Below are 23,087 nucleotides of genomic sequence, written 5' to 3' on the forward strand. Positions count from 1 at the left end.
ATGGAAAACTTCCATTGGATTTGTTTACCCAGGTGACCGCCTCAGATTAGATATGTCTATTAATAACCACACTTTGGTGACATTGATGTAATAACATTGCACCTCATGATTTTATTGAAGGAAAACATCTTCCCCTAAGAAATACATGTGAATTGCTATTAAAAATGCTGTATCAAATTTTAGTTTTGTATTATATGTACCGTGAGTCCTATGTGTAAAATTCAAGTATAAGTGGAAATGACTCTACTATTTATATTTAGCATTTTGTATGAACTTAATAAACTCTAAACTTATACTAACTGTAGATATTTTGCAAATTGTGGCCTGCAAAGATAACACTTTTTGTTAAACGAAATGAATCCACTTACATTGTTTATTTGTTCATTCAGTTAATATATATTTAACCCTTAGTGCGTACCCAACAACTGTTAGATGCTGGGACTAAAATTGAGGACAAGGTTGTAAGGTTTCGACTTTATGGAGCTCACATTTTATTTGAGAACACATACAATAAATATGTAACTAAAAAAAAATATATATATATAAACTGTGATAAGTGTTGTGTAGAAAAAAAAGAAACCTGTGTGCTGAAGTGAAGAGTTAGGGGATGGGGTGGCAGATTTCCTCTAGGTAGAGAGGTCTAGAGTGGGAGAAGGGAACAGCAGGTACAAAGGCCCTTGGGTAGAGAAGAGCTTGTGTTATAGATACAGAAAAGAAGTCATTGTGACTGAGGAAGAGTCATGCAGTGAGTGGGGACAGAAGAGTTTGGAGCTATAGGCAGGGGCCAGATAATCCAGGCCCTTGTTAAAGACATTAAGGCTATTTTTTTCCCTAGCATTTAGTGGAAAAAATGTATTGAAGAGTTTTAAGAGGCATAGTAATATGATCCGATCTATGTTAAAAAAAAAAAAAAAGCACCATATGTGGGTTTCAGAAGAGCAAGAAAGGAGCTGGGATATTAGTTAGGAAGGCCATTAAAAACCTCAGGTGAGCAGAGAGGAGATGAGGCCTTCATCAATCAGAGACAAACAGCTAGAAGGCATAGCACGTTCAGATTTTGCCGTAGGATAAGCTTCGCACTAGAGTGGCTTGCAGCAATCACTCACCTTCCTGTGGAAGGCGAAAACCCCACAGGAAACTTTAGATGACACATGGTAAAGCATTTTCACAGTTGAGGCATTTCTGTGCTGAGCTACTCACTTAGAGAAGTTGGGCTGCTTCTCCTTCATGTTGCGGTTTCCATCAGTATGCTTTTCATGCAAGGGACATGTAACATGCTGTAGTTATTCAACTCTGTTAGTAACTCCCATGTAAACTATTTTTTTAAAAAAACACTCCCGGGGCAATATATTCAAATTGATGCATGCCTTGGAAAGCCTTTTTAGTTTTGCATTCTGGTAGTCTTTTATAAAAGAATGTATAAGAAATAGATACTCAAATCTGACTTTCTTCATCAGTAAGAACATTGGTAAGTGATGAATAAAATTTGAATATGCTCTTAGGGTGGCTTTTATAGCATGAAAGAATATATTCATTTTGTCCAAACACTGCAGTAATGTTATGACATGTTGCACATTTTTAATTCATTTTTGATTAATTCTTCTCAACATTCTGTAAGAGCCCCTTTTGTTTCTTTTCTTTATGCCATTCATCACAGTCTGTGTTTTTTAATTTATTGTTTTGTTTTCAATTTCTCAACTTAAATGTAACTTTTGTGGAAGTGAAATTGTATTTCTGTTCAAGGTTTCATGCCTAAGAACTTACATAGTTCTTGTCACATAGTAGGTGCTCAATAAAGATTTGTTAGCTAAATAAATGACTGAATGGACACTTGGAAATAAACTTTGGTATTTCTACTATATCAAAGCCCATTTAATAGATAACTATTTGTTCAGTGATATATGAAGCAATCTCTTCTATTTGAACCTCTTCTTAACTCGCTTTAAATTAAAGCACAGCTTTTCAATGTAAGCTCTATTGACATTAGAGACTGGGCAGTTCTTTGCTGTGTGTGTCTTGTGCTTTGTAGGATGTCTGGCAGCATCCCTGACCGCCACCCACTAGATGCCACTAGTACTCCCTCCCCAAGTTGTGACAACCAAAAATGTCTGCAGACGTTGCCAAGCTTCCCCAGCTGAGAATCACTAAAAGATTCTTTTTATGATATGCAGATGACAACATTGAAATTACTTAGGTTCCAAAGTATTAAATACTGAATTTTGGCTTTTTCTATATGGAATTTTTTATTTTAAAATGTCATAGAATATTTTATAAAGAAGGTAAACAGAAATGGATACAATCTTTCCCTTTTGTCCATTTGGTAAAGCTATTTTAAGGGGTCATAGAGTCTTTAAAACTGTTAATTTATGAAGATCAATGAAGAACACACTTTCCTTAAGACTCTCCTTTGCTGGCAACAAAATATGAGCATATGAATCCAGTTTCCCAAAGTGAGATCATGGGAAGACCCTAGGACACAGAACTGGTTCTGTAGTGATCACACAGAACTATTACTTGCATCCAAGAAGGAGAGAGCTCAGAGTTCTGTTAGCAACTCACAGAGGCCTGGGGCTGTCCCCTCTCCTCCCTCCCCCATTTCCTTCCTTCTTTCCACCCTCTCTCCTTTCTTTTTTCTCCTCTCCTTTTCTTCCTTCCTTCCTTCCTTCCTTTCTTTCTTTCTTCCTTTCTTTCTTTTTCTTTCTTTCTTTCCTTTAATCATCAATTTTTTAGAGCAGTTTTAGGTTCACAGAAAAATTGAGAGGAAGGTATGAAGATTTCCTATGTAATCCTGTCCCCACACATGCATAGTCTCCCCCATTATCAACATCACTCACCAGATAGTATATTTGTCACCAAGGATAAGCCTACATTGACAAATCACTATTACCCAAAGTCCATAGCTCACCTTGATGTTCACTCTTGATGTTGTATACTCTGTAGATTTGGACAAATATTGAATGACATGTGTCTATCATTATAATCTCGTATAGAGTATTTTCAGTGTCCTAAAAGTCTTTTGTGCTCTGTCTATTCATCCCTCTTCCCTCCCAACACTAATCTTTTACTGTCTCCATAGTTTTTTCTTTTCTAACATGTCATACATTTGGAGTCATACAGCATGTAGCCTTTTCAGATTGGCTTCTTTCAGTTAGTGATATGCATTTAAGATTCCTCCAGGTCTTTTCATGGCTCATTTCTTTTTATTTCTGAATAATATTCAGTTGTCTGGATGTACCGCAATTTGTTTATCCATTCACTTACTAAAAGGCATCTTGGTTTCTTCCAAGTTCTGGCAATTATGAATAAAGTTGCTATAAACCTCTGTCTGCAGGTTTTTGTGTGGATGTAAGATTTCATCTCTTTTGGATAAATACCTAACAGCATGATTACTGGATCATATAAAAAGGGTTATGTGTAGTTTTATGAGAAACTGCCAAACTGTCTTCCAAAGTGACAACCATTTTGCATTCCCACCAGCAATGACTGAGAGTTCCTGATGCCCCAGATGTTCACTGGCACTTGGCACTGTCCAGATTTTGGCACTTCTAATATGTGTATAATGGTATCTCATTGTTTTCATTTCCGTGATGACATATGACGTGGAATATCTTTTCATATGCTTATTTGCCATCTGTATATCATTTTTGATGAAGTAATTAAGGTCTTTAGCCCATTTTTTAATCAGATTTTTTTTTTTACTATTGAATTTTATGAGTTCTTTGTATATTTTAGAAGACCATCCTTTATCAGCTGTGCATTTTGCAAATGTTTTCTCCCAGTCTGTGGCTTGTGTTCTTGCTTTCTTGACATTATCTTTCACAGAGCAGAAGTTTTAAATTTTGATGAAGTTCAACTTATCAATTATTTATTTTCTTTTATGTGTCCTTGGTGGTGTTTGTATCTAAACAGGTATCACCATACCCAAGGTCAACTAGGTTTTCTTCTATATAAATCTTCTAGGAGTTTTATAGTTTTGTGTTTTACCTTTGTGTCTATGATCCATTTGGGGTTAATTTTTGTGAAGGATGTAGGTCTGTTTGTAGATTCATTGTTTGCATGTGGGTATCCAGTTGTTCCAGCACCATTTGTTGAAGAGATTCTCTTTGCTCCCTTATATTGCCTTTGCTCCTTTGTCAAAGATCAGTTGATTATATTTACATGGTTCTATTTCTGAGCTCTCTGTTCTGTGCCATTGATCTCTTTGTTTATTCTTTTGCCAAGACCACGCTGACTTCATTACTGTAGCTTTATAGTGAGTCTTGAAGTTGGGTGGTGTCAGTCCTTGACTTTGTTCTTCTCTTTCAGTCATGTGTAGGCTATTCTGGTTCTTTTGCCTCTCATATAAACTTTACAATCAGTTTGTAGATATCCACGAATTAACTTGCTAGGATTTTGATTGGAATTGTATTGAATCTATAAATTAAGTTGGGTGGCAGGGCTTTTCCAAGTAAGAGTATGGGAAGATAGCCAGAGGTTTTCTGTGTGATCGAGCATTTAGTGAGATGTTTACATTCCTATTCCCAGAATTCTGTCTTTTTTATTGATCAGGGCTCATCATGGTACAGGTAGAACTGTGCATTGAACATGAAAAAGGAAGTAGCATTTGAAGGAAAAAATATATCATATCTCATATACTTTCCAAGGCAACACGTAATATTCAAAGCAAATGACTACACGGTTTATAATGCAGCTCGGCTTTTCTGAAGAAACACAAAATCTTAAGGAAAGATTTGGGTGGCAATAGAGAGAAAGTGTCTTCAAAGCTCACAGCACGATTAATCATTCCTCAGCCAACTATTATGTTTTACACAGACAAATTTGATAATGCGATGAACAAAGAAATCATAATCCTATTCTGGAAGGAAGCAATAGCTATGTCACTGGTACTCACGGACCCACTTTCACACAAAAATTTAATGATATCGCTAACCCCTCCCTGCTCATCACCATACCATCTTTTAAACTCATCTATTTTGCATATGATATATGTGAATATTCAAATTATTTTACTGATTTGATTCCAAATTAAAAGATTATAAATGAAGGCAAATAGAACAGTGGTGTACAAATAAGTCCAAAATTACATAATAGATAGTCTTATAGTAAATTCTCAGTGGGGTTTTTAGTTCAGCTGATTTGGGGACTCAAACAGAGACCTCTCTCTTCCTGCCATGGCAAGCTCTGAATATTTTTCTCTGGGTGTTCCGTTCTAAATTCCTCAGTCCTTGATAAAAGGGACTTTCATCTTGGATCCTACATTATGAGATTTTAGAGAGAAATCTTGCAGTGTGTGTATTGTGATGATGCTGAGAAAATTATCTTTGATTAATCATTATCACCTCCCTGCATCAGACTTCCCTATTTTAATGTCTAATATGTTAGAGATTAGTTTATATTTCAAGTTCATAAAAACCGGCTTTCAGTGACATTTATGAGCAAAGATTCTGCTTTCCTAAATGCACTAACTCATTTATTTTGTTACACCTCGTGGCACTGTGGTGAGATAAACTGCTTAATCATTGTGGGTAAACTAATATTTTCCATTTTCAGAAGAAACAAAAGTTAAATTTTTACTTAATTACCATGGCTTTTTGTTCTCTGTTAATTGGGGGGATAAGAAAATGCACATTATAAATTGTCTTTGATAAGGTCATTTATTTGAAGCGCTGAATATTTAAGAACATATGGAGGTGACTGACCACCTTGAGAATGCACCTGTGTAGGAACTGTTCTTCCATTGGCTCCTGTTTAGATGCCTCTCACTTATCATCCTTGGCACCTTCCCCCATACAATAGCTTATTCAGTTTTTATCCTTTAATAATATTTTAAGGTATTAATAATGTTCCTTATGTGTTTCAAAGGATTCTTATAAGGATAATATGAATAATGAATATCTTAATTTTCTATACAATATATTATTTTTTTTTCTGAGTAAGAATAAGAAAATCAGTTAAAGCCTTTAAGATCATCAGCATATTTTTTTTCTCATTTCTCAGCTGATGATCAAATTAAAACAGAAATAGTCACCAATTTTAAAGTTTGGGTGACATATATTAGAAAACTTAGTGTAAGTAAAGAGAAAAGAGGATGTATTCACTCATTCTTTCATTTCATGTTTTAATTTTGATTTCTTCATGTGTTTCTAGCAGTGTGCTGGGTGCTGGGGAGGCACTTATGGGGCAACATAATGGCTCATGTATGCGCCTACACAACTGGGACTTATAATTTGGTGTTGTGGATAGATATAAGTAAATGCATGTAAAATTGTAGCTGTATCAGGAAAAGTTCCCGAGACTACAAGAATCCTTAATCAGGGAATCTGACCTAAAGTGACGAGTCAAGACCGTGTTCATCGAGGAAATGATATTTGAGTTTAGGTCTCAATGAGTAGGATGTAACTTGTGAATGTGGGGCAGCAGGAGGACAGTGGTGGTGGTGGTGGACTGTCCAAGCAGAGGGAACGGTTATGTGGGAAAGCCTTGTGGTGGGAGTAACTAAAAGCAGGGGTAAAATAATGTGAGATGAGTTTGAAGAACCATGATAACAATGGGAAACTATCATGACAAAGTATAGGGTTTCCATATTTGAAAGTTCACCCTGTCTGCAGATAGAAAAGGGCATACAGGAAGACTAGAGAAGATTCAGAAAGGTTTCAGAGGCCTGGAAATGTGGAAGGTGACAAACCAAAGAGGTGACAGTTGAGATGAAAAGAAGTAGACTGACTCCAGACCATGCAAAGAATGAAAGTCAACGGAGTATTGGAGGATGAATTAAGCATCCAATTCATCCTCCGATGAATTCGGAAGGGAGGTTTGTAGCTGGTGTGACCAGATGATTTATGATCCTTTGCTCTGAGAAACAGAACACTGCAGAAGGACCAGGTTTTCTGTTTTGCAAAATCAGGTAATTAGTTAGGTTACTAGTGGATGATGGGCGAGACACTTGGAATCAATTAGGTCCCATATAATTTTCATCTCCAAGGTTGAAGCTTTTATTTGGACCACAGCATCTCTTATTATTACACAAATTGCTGCCTGGTAATTCTCTGACCATAAAGGAGACTCATTCACCTTTTGCAGTATTTCTAGAATTGCTACAAAGGTAGTACACATCTTCACAAATCTTGGTAAGGCAGCTCAGTAAATATCACATCCACAGGCAGAATGCAGCCTGTCGAACAAGATGTTGCCTTAGACTGCAAAAGCAGATGATGTCAAAACTGGACTGGAACTTGAGACTTCCTGTTTTCCAGTATCAGGCTTGGATGACTCATTAGGCTTGAATGAGATGTTTTGAACGGGGTGACTGTGGAGATGTTCTTCTCCACAAGTTGAAGTGAGAAGTGCTTCCTTGGCCTGTGGCTTCTCCAGCCTCTGTAGAAATCTCCAGCCGCCCAATGCTGGGAAGAAAACTATGACTATATCTTTTGAAGAAAAAGATCTAAAAGAGACAAATTACAAAAGAATTACACAAGATCAATAAACATATGAAAAATCCTTTTATTAAATAGGCTTGAAATAATATGATTGGAATTAACCTTAACAGCCAGCAATAGGTGACCTGGTGAAATAAATTTTATTTGTATGTTGGAATACAAAGCAGCATTAAAATGTTCTTATAAATGAATGACTAATAAAAAGAAGAAAATGTTTGTATTTTTATTTTAAAAGTGTATGTTTCATCCTACTTAAAAAATTTTAGTGTGTTTAGATGTGTTGCTATGGCCAATCAAACATACACACAAACAACCAAAGCTGAAAGTATTTATGCCGAAGTGTTAACAGTGTTTACATGTATTAGAATATGGGTGATTTTTATTTAACATTTTCATGTCCAGATTTTTCACATTTTCTGTAATGAACACATACTATTTTTTGTCATAATATAAAGTTATAGATAATGAGAGATCCAATTCGAAATATATTTTTTAATCATAAAATGTTGACAAAACTTCAGGGAAACATATTGCTAAGAGAGTTTAATCCAGTATAACCTACCCAGATGAAAAGTCCACAACACACCTCGAAAGAGTAAGGTCTCTATCCTCTGTGGCCTAGCAATTCCATGAAAAAAGTTATTCTAAGGAAATAATCAGAGAAGTTTACAAATATTTGTTTACATGATCTTTTCATGTCTTTGTTTATAATAGTAAATAATTAAGATCAACCAAATATCTACAAATATGGGAATGGTTAAACAAATTATACTACATTCATGAAGAAAGTCATTTAAACTCATGTTTTAAGAATACTTAATGAACTGTATAGCACAGGAAAATATATACAAGATCGTCTGGTAGCTCACAGCGAAAAAAATGTGACAATGAATATATGTATGTTCATGTATAACTGAAAAATCCTCTACACTGGAATTTGACACAACATTGTAAAATGACTATAACAATAAAAAATGTAAAAAAAAAAGAATACTCAGTGAAATGGGAAATGCTTATGATTCCTATTTAAATTTTTAAAAAGTAGGTGTGAAATAGTATGTTCATTAAAATCTCCACTATTTATAATGCAACATACACATGCATAATATGATGGAAGTGAAAAGATACACAGAGTTGTTTTTGAACAGTGAAATTACACACAGGAAATTTATATTTTCTGTGTGTTTTTCTGTGCATTTCTAAATTTCTACAAAGAGCATGCACTAAGTTCAACAACAACAACAAAATACATTTTACCCTGAAAAGATTAGTGGGGATAACAAGGCTGAAGGTTTTTGCAGTAACCGAAGTGTTTATGGGGATTGCAATGGATTCCTTTAAGAATTACAGTTTATGGACAGTAGCCAACCTCTTTTGCTTATTCTCCTTGAAACCTTTTCAGGAACTGTCTGCTTCTCCCCTCCTTTCACTGGAGCTCTTTCAGGGACTTTTAGGCACATGGAAAATCATAACATTTATGTGGTGGGTAGTATACACAGTTACTCAGATTCAGATGCAACAAAACTTACTGAGAAACTGCTATGTGCCAAACACCTTAGGAAATATCTTCACTCTTTTAGGTATCAGGCCTCAAAGGGGCATTTAGGATGTCTATAGAAAGAGCAAAAGATACATAGATTGCAAGGTTGAAATTTGAATCTACCACCAATTAGCTTTATAAATTGAGCAAATCACAATCTTCTGAGCCCTTATAGTCATTATTTATTCATTCAACAGATATTGGCTAAATCTGACAGGCGCTCTTCCAAGCCCCAAGGATAGATCAGTGAACAACACAGTCACCTTTTTCATTCTGATAGGTTGACAATATGTAATACATAAATATGTACAATGCTCATAGAGTTAAATGTTTTGGTCAAAACTTAAACTAGCAAAGGGATAGGAAGGGCTGGAGGGTTTGGTGGAAAATGGTTGCTGTTTTATAAAGAATTGCCAAAGAAAGACTGATAGGTGTCATTTGAGAAAATCTTGAAGAATATGAGAGACACTAATAATAAATGCCTTACTTCTTTCAGTGGGCGGTTAGAACTATGTGAAAGGGCTTTGCAGATGTAGAAGGCTGTCTACAGTATCATGCAGCTACAGTTCTAGCAGGGTCCATTGCCTTTGGTAAGAGGAAGCTTGAGTTCACGTCCTTCTACTTAGGGGCAGTCTCCCTTTGGAGTTGGTGTAGACATTATAAATAGATGGAGTCAGAAAAATTGAGTCTCTCTCAGGGCCAGAATGGTCAGACGATTTCCATTCTGCTTAAATAGAACTAATAAAATACAGATCACAGCATTCCCTATAGAGAGTTTTGCACTCTGCATCAAACCCCTTTAAGTCACTTTTATTCTAACCATAAAGATTCTCTAAAATAGTTAAAATTGGCAAAAAAAAAAAAAAATTTCCCCACAGTCTAACAGCTCACTGGTGTCAGGTCATTCAGTATCACTAAGAAAAGTCACACATCAGTTGTCTCTGTACCCCTTCCTTCGTATCTTTGATACATTCAACTCATTTGAATCTCCACTAGATATTTCTCTGTGGATTGGTCTAATTTTACATATAACGCAACCACCCTGGGATGAATTTTAAATCATAAGGAAGGAAAAGAAAAGTGTCTTCCAGCAGTCACACAGCAACTTTGATACTTCCTCATTCAGCCCAGGTGTGGGAGCGGTGGCCACGCTGCTCCAGGTGTCTCAGGATAGAGTCCTTGGGCCTTGTGCTTTTCCTCAGGTGTTAACGGGGCTTAAGTGAGGTGGAATATGAGAGTGCATGATGTCTGGTGCTGGCTGCAGACCAACCTAAAGCTCTGGGGCTTGGAGTTGATGCAGGTGTCCCTCTTACTCTCTGTGGGTCTGCATTTATAACAAGGAAGCCGTAAATGTGTCAGTGGTAGGGGGAATTAAGAATTGAAATGAAGATTTTGAAACTCTATTTAAAGACATCTTCTATTCAAGATCCTTTTTTTCTTTTGTCCGTAACAGAATTGGTTGCATTGTTTATAATGAATGAGCAGAACGCGGATTGTTCTAGTGTATGCTCAAAAATATGGATTGAATTTAAGAAAGAACGAAGGAGAAGGGAAGGGAGAGAGAGAACAGGAAGAAGGAAAGGAGGCTATTGTAATATGTAACACTCTAGGACATAAGACATATTAACATGGAATTTTTAAAGGATACTTATTACTTAATGCTTCCCTATTTTTGTCAGTGGAGGCAAGAAACAATGAGTGCCATAATTAGGACAAATAGTCAAACAGTTTATAAAATTCTAGCCACTCTTTCCTTTGTACCCTGCACTAATGTCAAATATATAATTTAGTCTCTATGGGACTGTTTGTGTCTGTTATTTACATATAAACATGTATGTAATAGTATGCATCTCTGTGGCCATGTGGTCAGTATAGAGTTGGTTGACAGTTCTGAATAAATATTCTGTGCTATGAATTCAGTAATATAATCAAACCTGGGGATTGTCTTGGAGAGGCGGCACAGTGTTAGGTGATGAATTCTGGAGCCAGACTGCTTAGTTTGAACCTGGCTCTTCCACTTACTACCTGTGGGACCTTCAATTTGTTACTTGACCTTTCTGTGGCTCAGATTTCCCATCTGTAAACTGAGAATAATAATATTGCCGATGGCAAAGGATTATTGTGATGATTAAACCAATTACGTGTGTAAAATGCTTAGAAAAGTGCTTGGCATACAAGTGCTAGAATAACGCTTGTTATCATTTAATTAGGAATTAAATCCACACTCTGAAATGAAGCCCTATACAATTCTCTGTTCCGTTAAATGTAGACTAAATACTGAAAACACTGGGTGCTGCTATCAACTGAATTTTCCCTCCATTGAGAAATTGGACACCATTGGTCAGCGGGACCAGTGGCACTATTTCTGTTCTCATCTAGAACATTTAGGTTGCCCTCATCCAACTCACCCTGCTCTCCATGCCCTACGCTCTTCTGTAACAGGAGCGTTAACTTAGTTTCAGGACTGTTTTTGTCACTGCTTCTGCAAATGCTCCAAGTTCACTGTCAATCCAATGTTTATCAATTTCTAAGTCAGCTTTGTTTTCCTTTAACGTATTCTGCAAAATACATGCCTATACATTTTTAAACTAATCTGAGAATGCTTTCACTTCTATTCTACCACGAGTCTTGCTTGCTTGCTTGTTTGCTTACTTTTTCTTTCTTTCTTTGTGTGTGTGTGTTTGTGTGCCTTTGCTATTGCTTTCATGACATCAATGAGGAGGGCAACCCAATGCATTCCCTTTGGGGAGGGTGATGATGATTTGATTGGATTATGAACTGAAAAAGAGATCCTTCATTGCTTAGCACTCTGGCACTTTCAGTGTAAATGCCATCAAACTGCACTTTATCTGCAGGAGCTTACACTGTTTTTAGCTATTTGGAAATAGACAGTTTAGACTCCCAGTGGATTGGGACATAGGACAATTTAATAAGCATTGTCTATCTGGGTGAGCATCCTGAGGGTGTGGACCAAATCCGAATCAACTTATCACTGCTCAGCACTAGTGGAGTGTTTGTACTGATGTGTTGAATTGGAGGGGGGACATAGAATACTTTGCTCTTGGGCATGTTTTCCTTAGAGAACACGTATGGGTTATGGAGCCAAACTGAAGCATTTTAATGGATTTGGCTCAGTATCATCAACAAAAATAGATCAGATGCAAAAGCTCTGAGGTGAAGCTGAATTGGAGCATGTCAGAATCAGTCTCTCCTTTGGTTTCCAGGCCCTTAGGGAAAAAGTGGCACACTTGTTTCTCATGTGCAGTGATTCTTGCTACCATGGTGAACAGGTGTTCCCAATTTCAAAGGCCTTGTGTATGTTAGTAGCTCTCAAGGTTTCCATTCACATTTATCAAGATTCTTCTACTGTCTCCTTCACTCTCTCTCCAGGACCCCTTACAGCTGTGCCTCAAATACAGTGGCTCTTTTAATTTTCACTTGGAGAGTTAGACTGCATAATGGGTGAAAGCATGAACTTTGACATAAGTTAGACCTAGATTGGTCCAGGCTCTTGGTGCGGTGGCCTATGGGAGAGAAATTGAGAAAGAACGCCTTTTGGCATCAATACGTTCATCTAAAAATTATGGTAAGAGTGGAACAGAGGATGCTTATTAAAAAAAATTGGAAATAGAAAAAAAGCAAATGCATTTAAAAGAAGGACCTAATTAGACTGGGATTTCAAAATTGTAGAATAGACTACACTGTATAGCACAGGGAAATATACACAAAATGTTATGATAACTCACAGAGAAAAAAATGTGACAATGAGTGTGTATATGTCCATGAATAACTGAAAAATTGTGCTGAACACTTGAATTTGACACAACATTGTAAAATGATTATAAGTCAATAAAAAATGTTAATAAATAAATAAATAAATAAATAAAAAGAAGGACCTAATTTCATAATCAATAATAAATACATTTTGGGGATTTCATCTTGAAAATGTATTTCATCTAACAAAAAACAAGCTATAATTGTGGCTTTGTGCTACTGCTGTGGGGTAAACTAAGAAGAATGTTTGATGGGAACTAACCTTACAGGTTAGTTTTAAATGAATATTTTGTATTATCAAAAACTTTGCTGCTCAATGTGACCTTGTAAATGTAGGGAGTTGGACAATAAGTTTTCAAATAAAAACAGACTTGCCAAAATTTATCATGTGGGTAAAGCTAATATGCTTGAAGCACATTTGCCATTTTGTTAGATAAGTGAAAGCCATTGTGTAATAATGAGCAGCCATCTCTACTGGATCCGAGGACATTTATCCACGGAAGGAAAATGATGGGTCTAAAAAGTGCCTGCCTTTTTAGGGCTTTAGAAATTGTGTTTAGCTCTTCCTCTTTGACAAACTGTTGTTTATGAAAATGTTTGGATGTATTCATTAGCACTGCAAAAATCAGTAACTCGTCACCTGAGCTGCTCACTGGTGGTCCCCGCCCCTGCTCCCTCCTCCTTCCGTGAACTGATTCCTCCCTCTCGCAATGTTCTTCCCTCAGAAAAACAGTGCAGGTACATGGGTGTCTTCCGAAAACGCAGAGTCTGACTGGAAATTATGATTATCCTTTGATTCAATGGCAGAAGTCTGATGAAAATGTGTACTACCTGCTTGCTGAAACCTGATGGGGTGTGCAGGAAAAATGTGAGCACAGCAACTGACTTGTTTTTGAACTCTTGCCTGGCTATATATGGCAGACACACCATTTATTTCTTCATTCAGGTATTTAATTATAATCCCTTCCTTGACCTGCACTTTCTCCAGGTTCTGTTATAGTTAGTACCAGTGGGTTTGTTGGAATTGATTGCATACACTGGCAAGGAACCCTTGAAAAATAACTAGTGCAAATAATTAGGATTATATTTCTTCTTTGGTGGCTAGTTAGGCAAATATGTGAATAAATTGGGTTCTCCCTCATTATATCCATACACATACATGATGCAAGGGACAATATGCCAGTTTTCAGACCAGATCAATTCTCAGGCCATGAAAATTGTATTTTAAGACTAAAATGATCAAAGTAGCAAAATGCATACTTTAAATATTACCTCATTATTTTTATCTATGAAGAACTAGTCTGAAGCTGTGTACTAAAAGGAATGCTTTTTATTCCTTTTTAAATATTATGTTCAGTTTTAATTATGAAAGTAAACTGATTTAAAAGTTCATCATGTATGCACCACACACATTTAACAGAATTAACCTTCTGCCAAATTTTTTTCACATAGCATTTTCGTAAAGGAATAAAATATTACACATACAGGGAAAGCTCTGTCCTTTTCCTCTCCTTTCATGTTAGAGTTGGCTACTTCTGAAGCTAGTGTGTTTAATGTCCATGCATGTTTTTGCATATTTTTACATACATGTATTTCCATAAACAACATATAATAAATGCATATTTTAAAAGTTTAATATATCTCATCATCTATAACTCCTGTTGTAGTTTGCTTTTATCACTCAGCATTATAAACTTTAATCCATATTGATACATTAGTAGTTCATTAATTTTAACTGCTTTATAATATTCCACTGCATGAAACCAATCCTGCTATACTATAAGAGATCTCAAATTTATTAATGCCTCCAAGTGTCAGGGCAATACACACACACACACACACACACACACACACACACACACACACACACACACACACACACACATATACACATATATATTTCTGATTGACAAAGTTAGAAATGAGAAACTTTTATTTTCCTGCTCAGCAAAGTCCAGCATTTCTGGGCTCACTGTATGTCCTCTCAATTCTATTTGCAAACCAGTCAGTTCTTTGCTGAGCTTGTTTATTTCTTGTAGCACCTTAGCAAATACACCTACCAGAAGCCTGCTCATTCTTCTAATATTCTAGTTGAGAACCTGCTTAAGCTCACAAGTTTATTAGGTATATGTTCCATCTCCAAGTTATCACAGGAAACATTTTTTACCAAAAATTTTACCACTGCGTGAAATGGTTCCTTATATTTCTAGCCTCCTATAATAGTTTGTCATTAGCCTCCTGATTTGAAAGCCAGTGCTACATATATTGGGTTTTAGCATAATAGTACCTTAAATCTAGATACCAATATCTTTAGCATTTATCTTTTGTCAAAATAATGCATAACAAACCATCATGATACTTAGTGTCTCATAACAATCATCTGTTGTTTTTTTCTTGCTTCCACATTAGAGTTTCACAGTTGTAGGCTGGCTCCTCTAGGCTGGGCTTGGCAACCTGTGGGTTGAATCCAGATCTGTTCCACCTGCCTTTTATCTTCCTTGGACCATGGGCTACTTGAGGCTTGACCTTTTCTTGGTAATCACAGAAGCCTAAGAGGGAAAACTCAGTTACACAGGTATACCTTAAGCCTCTGTTTTCATCATGTCTGCTAACATCCCACTGGTTAAAGTCTAAGGTCAACAGGGCAGGGATGGGTACTCAGAGTCTCATGACAGAAAATGTGCAGGAAAAAATGTCTTCTTTGATAGGAAAGGCAATGATTAGTGATAAGTCGTAAACAGGAGAGCACAAGGCGTGCTGATGGAAATGAAGCATTGAGTGTTTACAGACAGATACTCAGAGGAATCTGATTAGAGTAAGTACTGCTGACCCTTGAACAAGGCAGGGGTTAGGGGTGCCAACTACCTCCCCCTGCAGTTGCAAATCTGCTTATAACTTATAGTTGGTCCTCCATATCCATGGTTCTGCACCCATAGATTCAACCAACCCAGATCTTACAGTATTCTATTATTTACCATTGAAAAAAAATCTGCATATAAGTGGACCCAAATAGTTCAAAGCTGTATTGCTCAAAGGTCAACTGTATACCTTGTTGGCTGCATGTGTTTGCACTTATATCTGGTGGAGGAGGTCATTGAAAATATAATAATACCTAGAGATCTTAGAGACTAATTTCATGTGCTGCAGAACTCCTGACAGTATGAATCCTACATAAACTGGTGGACTACCAAATACTCATACCTGTCTTTTCCTTGAACAAACAAGATCCAAACTCATGTGGCCTGAACTGTATAGGACTTTAGGATTAGCTCCTGTTATAACCACTGAATATAAACATGTCAGAATCAATATTAAAATTGTTAAGACTTTTGAGAAAATAGTAGAGTTGTGGGGAATAACTCCTGGGAAATTAAAAAACAAAACTCTTACTGTGTATTTTGACAGTATATACATACACACACACACACACACACATATATGTGTATATATATATTACCCTGATGAAATACTTTTATGAGGAAACTTAAAAGTGTACAGGAACATTATAGAAACTTAACACAAGTTATGGAAAAAATGAGGGATATTTCTTTATATTTTCTTGATAAACAGAAAAAAATGAGACAAAAGGAATAGGAAAAGTCAATGCCAGCTATGTCATAACTGTCTGTGATACACTGGATGTAGAGAAAAAGAAACCAGAGAGAAGATTAAAATGTAGTTGGAAGAGATGAGAGGAAATGGGATAAGACAGTAAAAAGTCTGCTTCAGTCTTTGGTTCATCAATTTATTTTGCAAAGGCAGATACCTGTTATTACCTGATATGTGAAGCAGCTGAACATATTTCATTCTGTTTTTTAAAAAAGAGGACAAACAGCCTTGTATAAGAAAGCAAATAACCACACAACAAGCAATTATAGAAGACTTCTCAGGATAAATGATGTTCCAAAGTCCAACCATCTAGATCATACTCCCCAAACCCTGACTTGATACTGACCAGCTTTATTCTGATCAACCTGAGGAGGTCACTCTGCATTGCCTCCAGAACAGTCCTAATTTTCTCAGGACCACCCATTCTGTGCCAGCCACGAACCAGAGTGCATGTGGACTGATTCGGAGCCTAGTCATCAACTGCAGAGCAAATTATACACATTTGAACCATTGCCCTCCATTATATAACACCCCAGGGTGAATTTTCTGTGCCTTTAAAGCTCTTAAATATTAGTCACTTTTAACTCCTTTTGATAACATCATACATTAAGAGATTAATCACCTTATATAATGCCATCATTATTAAAAATTGCTCATAGATCCTGGGATTAAATTCAGCCATCAAAGAGTCTCATAGATACTTATTAATAGATGACCCTCCTTCCCCATCACAGCATTGTTTTTATTGAAACGTATGTAATTGGACTTGATGTCACATGTGTATATCTAGAAACATTATAAGAAAACAACCTGTGATAAAGAACTTGTCTCTGTATTGTAAGGATGCTGTCTATCACATTACAGTGTTATTCTCAAAATAATCCACAGAAGAAATTTAATTTCACTAAGAGAAAAGGGTGGGCTTTTCCTTTACACCAGGTATATATTTGCTTTATAAACAGCTGCCAGTTTTCTGAAACACTGATCCCTTGATTTGAGTTGCTTACACAGGATTTCGGGCATGCAATTGCTATTTATATACTAACCTTCATTTTGTTTTCCTTTCCTCACTGTCCTTTTACCTCAGCATTATTGCTTTCACTTACTTTTCTTTGCTATATTTTTATCTGTATCTGCATATCCTGGGTGCCAGAATCTCTCCTTCAGTTCGGTTGACTTAAGATAGTTATCATGTTCACCTCCATCTTTAAAATTGCTGGATGTTACTTGTTGTAACAAAATATTAATCGAGATGAGTCTTGGTATAGGATTAACTATGTTGTAATAGTGAAAATTTTAAGCAAATATAAACTGGTAGGGAGCAGACCAGTGATTATACAGCTTCTAATATTAATTGCTAATTAATAATGTGGGGATCCTTCTCACAAGGAATTAGTGAAACCCTTAGTTGAAAGGACCTATTTTCTTAGGCAGTAAGAGTTTTAAATTAATGTAAACATGAAAAAATATGTGATCTTTAAGAGTATTATATACATTATTTCTCTTGGAAAAATAATTTTTAGGGTATCTGTTCCAAAGCAGCGTCTTTGGCTGATTTTGCCCAAAATCTAGTTTGTATATTTGTGTTTGTCTGATGCTGGAAGGTGTGTATTTGAATTCTGTGCCTTAAAGCAGATCAGACTCATGGAGAACTCAGAATTTTAATAACTACACACTGCCACCTTTAAAAGAAGAGAAACTTCTATGCCTTTTCTGCATCATTGAGTTCTTCATCTCATTTTCCAGCCTGAAAACCAAAGGCACAAAACTATATTAATCCAGCAGCTGAGAGGCATATTTAAAATAAAGTATTTGAAGCTATCTCAGCAACGGCTTTCCTGAAATTTCCAAGCAGTTAATATTGTGATCAGACGGCTGATGGTCAGTTATGTAAAGCATTGTCAGTCTATATATTGCAAGGAGTTTGTGGATTCTAGCTTAACTGAAATCGTTTTTGTAATGTCTGACCTTTGAAAAAATATTAATCTTAACAGTTTGTGGTGATTTCTTATTATGACTCTTTTATTTATAATATTTTGGATATTTCTAATATTTGAGGCCTCTAATCATTGGCTCCAGTTCTCTTGTTGGTCATGACTTTGTGTAAACTATACAGTTTAGAAAAACAGATGTTATAGAATGTATTAAATTACTCTTTTCCCAGTTTTGCAAAGGCTCTCTTTTTTGTCTAATTGTACTTTCACTCCCTTTTAGAAATAGTCTTTTTCTTTAAATTCCAGATTATAAGAAGCAAACCTTTGCATGTGTAATTTCATACCAGTGAGTTGCAGAAAGATATAACAGTTTTTCATGTATCTAATATATCTATGTTAAATATAAATTATATTTTTAATATATTATTTGTATAGCTATATGTGAAATATATCTAAATGTTAAATATATATATTCATAGATGGATATATAGATATATTTAACATTTTAAAGTAGATTTTTAGTGCTCAAAAGAGCACACAGTGAAATATCTTCTTCCTATTTCTGTTCCTCAGTCACCCAGTTGCCTTCTCAGACACAACCCAAGTTATGACTTCCTTAAGTATCTTTCCAGAGATATTCAGTGCACACACAGACATACAGATATATTTTTCCTCTTTTTTGACAAAGATGCAGCAAACTGCAGATTTTATTCTTTACCTTGTTTTTATTTCCTATCAAATTCTGTCTTTGAGTTTGTGTGTGTGTGTATGCACACAAAGACCTTCTTTATCATTTTTATAGCTGCTACATGGTATTCTATTATACATGTACCCCAGTTTATTTAGTCAACACTCTACTGATTAACATTTTTATAGTTTCTAATCATTTTCTGTTACAAATGATATGTCTGCAGCATTTTCACATGTAAGACGCATCAATAGGATTAAATTTCTAAAAGCAGAAAGTAATTTTTCATTATGGTAGATATTTGCAAATTATCACTTATAGGAATTTTACCAATTTACACCACCACTAGCAAGGTATAATAGTATTTTTTTATTCATACCCTCTCCAACATCATGTGTTGTCAAACTTTTTATTTTGGCTGTGGTTGCTGAAAAAATCCTTTAAGATACTTCTTTACATTTGACTGTGTTTATACTATCCACCACAGACACACATATGTGTGTGTGCGTGTGTATACACACACACACTATATATATATGTGTATATATATATATATATACACAACACACACCCTATATATATACACACACACAATATATATATACACACACTCTACATATATATACACATACACACACGTATGTGTGTATTTATGCATGTGTGTATTTATACATGTGTGTATCTCCATATTTATATATAAAAGGCAGAGACAGATATTTGTGGAATTTATAGAGTTGAAATTTGAATCCTTTTTTGAAATGGATTCTGGGTTTTGCATCATAACCAGGAAGGTCTTCCATACTCTGAGATTATTAAAACAGATTTCCCATGGCTTCTTCTAGTACTTTTATGTTTTATTTTTTCATTAAATTCATTGGTCCATCTGTCGTTTATTTTGGCGTAAGGTGTGATATATAGATCCTAGTTACTTTTGCATGTTGATTTCTGTGTAAAGTATAGAATGAGCTTGTCTAATTGAGAGGAAAAAATCCTGACTCCTTTTATTATGAAGAAGTTAAAATTCTTTATTAACTTGGTGAAAATTGACAGATTTATAATTTAAGTGTTTTAAGTATGTCCTAGTTCCTTTGGTGTGTGTGTCCAAGTAATGTTTTGAAGTTTTATTTAAATAGACCATGCATATTTCAGGTCAAATTTAATGTAGGTATTTCTTTTTTTTGTTGCAATATTATGGAGGCGGGTCTTTTTTTTTCACCGTTACCGGTGATTGTTTATATAGATGGATGCTCTTGATTCTTTGAATTAATTTTGAACTCAGCTGCTTTTATATATTCTATTCTCATTCTTCACACATTTTCTGTTGGTTTCCTTGGATATTACAGGTAACCAATCATATCTACTCATAATTTTACCTTTCCAATATGGTCAGCCTTAGCTAGCTTTTGAAATAAGGACTAAATCTCAGTGGCTTAACAAAATAAAGTTTTATTTGATGATAGTCGAATGCAGTGTGATGGGGTGGGGCTGGCTCTACCCGGGGAGTAATTCAGGGACATAGGCTTCTTCTATTTCCATATTCTTAGGGCAGGGATTGTCCAGATATTTTTCCGTACAAGGCTGGACTGTGAATATTTTACACTTTGCTGAACATACAGTCTCGCTCAGAACTACTCAACTGTTGTTATGGCTTGTAAGCAGCCATAGACAAGACGTAGATAAATGAGCATGGCTGTGCAATCAAACCTAATTGATAGCAACAGGCCGTGGGCCAGCTTTGGCCCATGAGCTGGTTTGCCAACTCCTGTTCGTGGGCTTCAGAATTCCACCTTGGATTCTCTGTATCCAGCTGGCAGATGTGGGAAGAGAGAATTACAATCACTTGGAATTATTTTATTAGACAGTCTTGGGATCAGTACACTTCACTTCTGGGTTTGTCCTACTTGCAGAACTCATATATGGCTTTGCCTATTGGGAAATGTAGTGTATATATGTACCCAGGAAAAGTTAAAAAAAAATAATAAATGGTGATCATCCAGCTAGGTTCTACTACACTTCTGCTTGACAAGCTTTACAAGAATAATCTATTTCTTTTGTATCATTATATTGGCTATCATCACTAGAAAGTGTGACACAATAGTAGTCATAGTGAAGATCATTTCACTGTCCCTGATATTAATGATCTCCTAGAATTTTCCATTAATCATGATAATTAGTTTAAGACCAAGAAACATGAATTTTTATTATATGGGGGAAGAATTTATATTCTTTGCATTCATATTCCACAACAAATATATATTCCTATAATTTACAAATGGGTCTATTTTGGTAAGGCCTATGCACTGAGAATAGTTTTTATATTTTTAAAGGTTGGAAAAACAAACATAGAATGTGCAACTGTTTGTGGCCCACAAAGCCTAAAATATTTGCTATCTGATTCTTTATAGAAAAAGTTGGCTGACTCTTGTCTGGAATGTTGCTACTCAAAGTGTAGTCTAGAGACCAGCAGAATTAGCCACACCTAAACTTAAACACTATTAACATTTCTGGATAGTTATTTCCTTATTGCAGGCACTGACCTGTGCACCCTTATTGGTATAAAAAAAAAAAAAAAAAAAAGGATATTTAGCAGCATTTCTAGCCTCTACCTGCCAGAGAGTACCTTCCCACACAGTCATTGCAATAAAAAATGTCTCCAAGTATCTGTGTAAGAAATCTGAGATTTCTTCTTTGTCTGACATTTAATAAATTGTGTTATCTAAAAATATCATTTCATCCAGATTTTAAAATATATTTGAGCTAATTTCCTATGAATTTTTTTTTACTTTATTTAGCTAATGGTTTATTATTTTATTACTATTTCCAATGTTAATTTCTAATAGTTTTATCATTTTTTTGTTTTGCTATTTCATTTATTTCAACTTGTGTTTTTATTAATTTCTCAAATGGCCTTCCTTGAACTTTTGTATTGCCCTTTTTCAAAATTCTTTATATGTAATTGTTTATTTTAATTTTATCAGCTTAATATGAACATTTAAAGTAGGAATGTTCTTTTAGGTTCTGTAAGGTCTCTCCCATGAGTTTTGCTAGATAGTTATTCAAATACTGATATTTTTATGTCAGTTCTAAAATCTTAGTTTTGATACCATCTTTGACTCATGTTTCCGAAGAGAAAGTTAATTTTTTTAAAAGTCCAGTTTCTTGGCTCTTTTTTCTTATTTTCTTGTTAATTCTAATTTTATTAAATGATTATCAGAAAATACTACATATGCTGATTCTTGTCTTTTGGAATATATTGAGGATTTTCACACAGTTGATTTTAGTCTTTAGTTTTCTCTGTTTTAGTTCATTTCTCAGGTTCAACATGTAATTGAGTTTCACTTCATTTTCTAATTTCTTAGTTTCTTTTGTATATAATAGTTGAGTTTAGCCATTTACAATATATTGATGTGATTGATATGATAATTCTGTCATGTTGTTTTACATTATGCTTTCAGTTTGTATAGGCTATTTTTTTCAATATTTGATTTTTTGGACTTGTGTTTCCTTTGAGTTGCATATATTTCTTCTAATAATATGGGAAAATTTACTTTTACATGAGGAGGTAGCTTTAAATTAGTACTTTGTATAAAATCCTTAATTCTCAATATTTTACACAATATCTGTTTACTCCTTAGAAGGAGCAAAGATTATGTTGGGATATTTCTCTTGCTAGCTTTTCTTCTCCACACCCAATTTGGTTGACAATGTTGTATTTCATAATGCATACCTATATGTTGTTAAATAAACTTAAATTTCTCTATCTGATCAATTTCAAGTGATAGAGTTTTTTTTAGCTAGCTGTAAGGGAAAAGTAAATGTATGTTTGAAAATTTTTCCAATCTTTCCTCTTTCTTCTCGTGCCCATTTTGTTAGATTATTATACTGACAGGATGTATAACATTTATAAAAGTTCTGTAACCCTGCTTCCCATATGTTTTAGTTAAATAGATTCAGTGTTCACTTCAAATCATTTTGCTATGGTTTTCCCATTCTTTGCTGTTTGGCAAGTAATATTACTCAAGTCACTTCTTCACGATGAGCTCATAGCAGTATTTCTTGGTTTCGTTTGTTCAAAAATATGGGTGGAAAACTGTTAGATCACATTT

General features: G+C 35.2%; 1 protein-coding gene across 3 annotated transcripts in view; it reads left to right on the top strand.

Annotated features, from left to right (window-relative positions):
* Window positions 1-23,087, top strand: part of ARHGAP24 (Rho GTPase activating protein 24) — a 635,760-nt gene that overhangs the window by 310,990 nt on the left and 301,683 nt on the right. The window lies entirely within an intron of this gene.

This window comes from Camelus dromedarius, chromosome 1 (assembly GCF_036321535.1).
Source record: "Camelus dromedarius isolate mCamDro1 chromosome 1, mCamDro1.pat, whole genome shotgun sequence".
NCBI classification, from domain to species: domain Eukaryota; kingdom Metazoa; phylum Chordata; class Mammalia; order Artiodactyla; family Camelidae; genus Camelus; species Camelus dromedarius.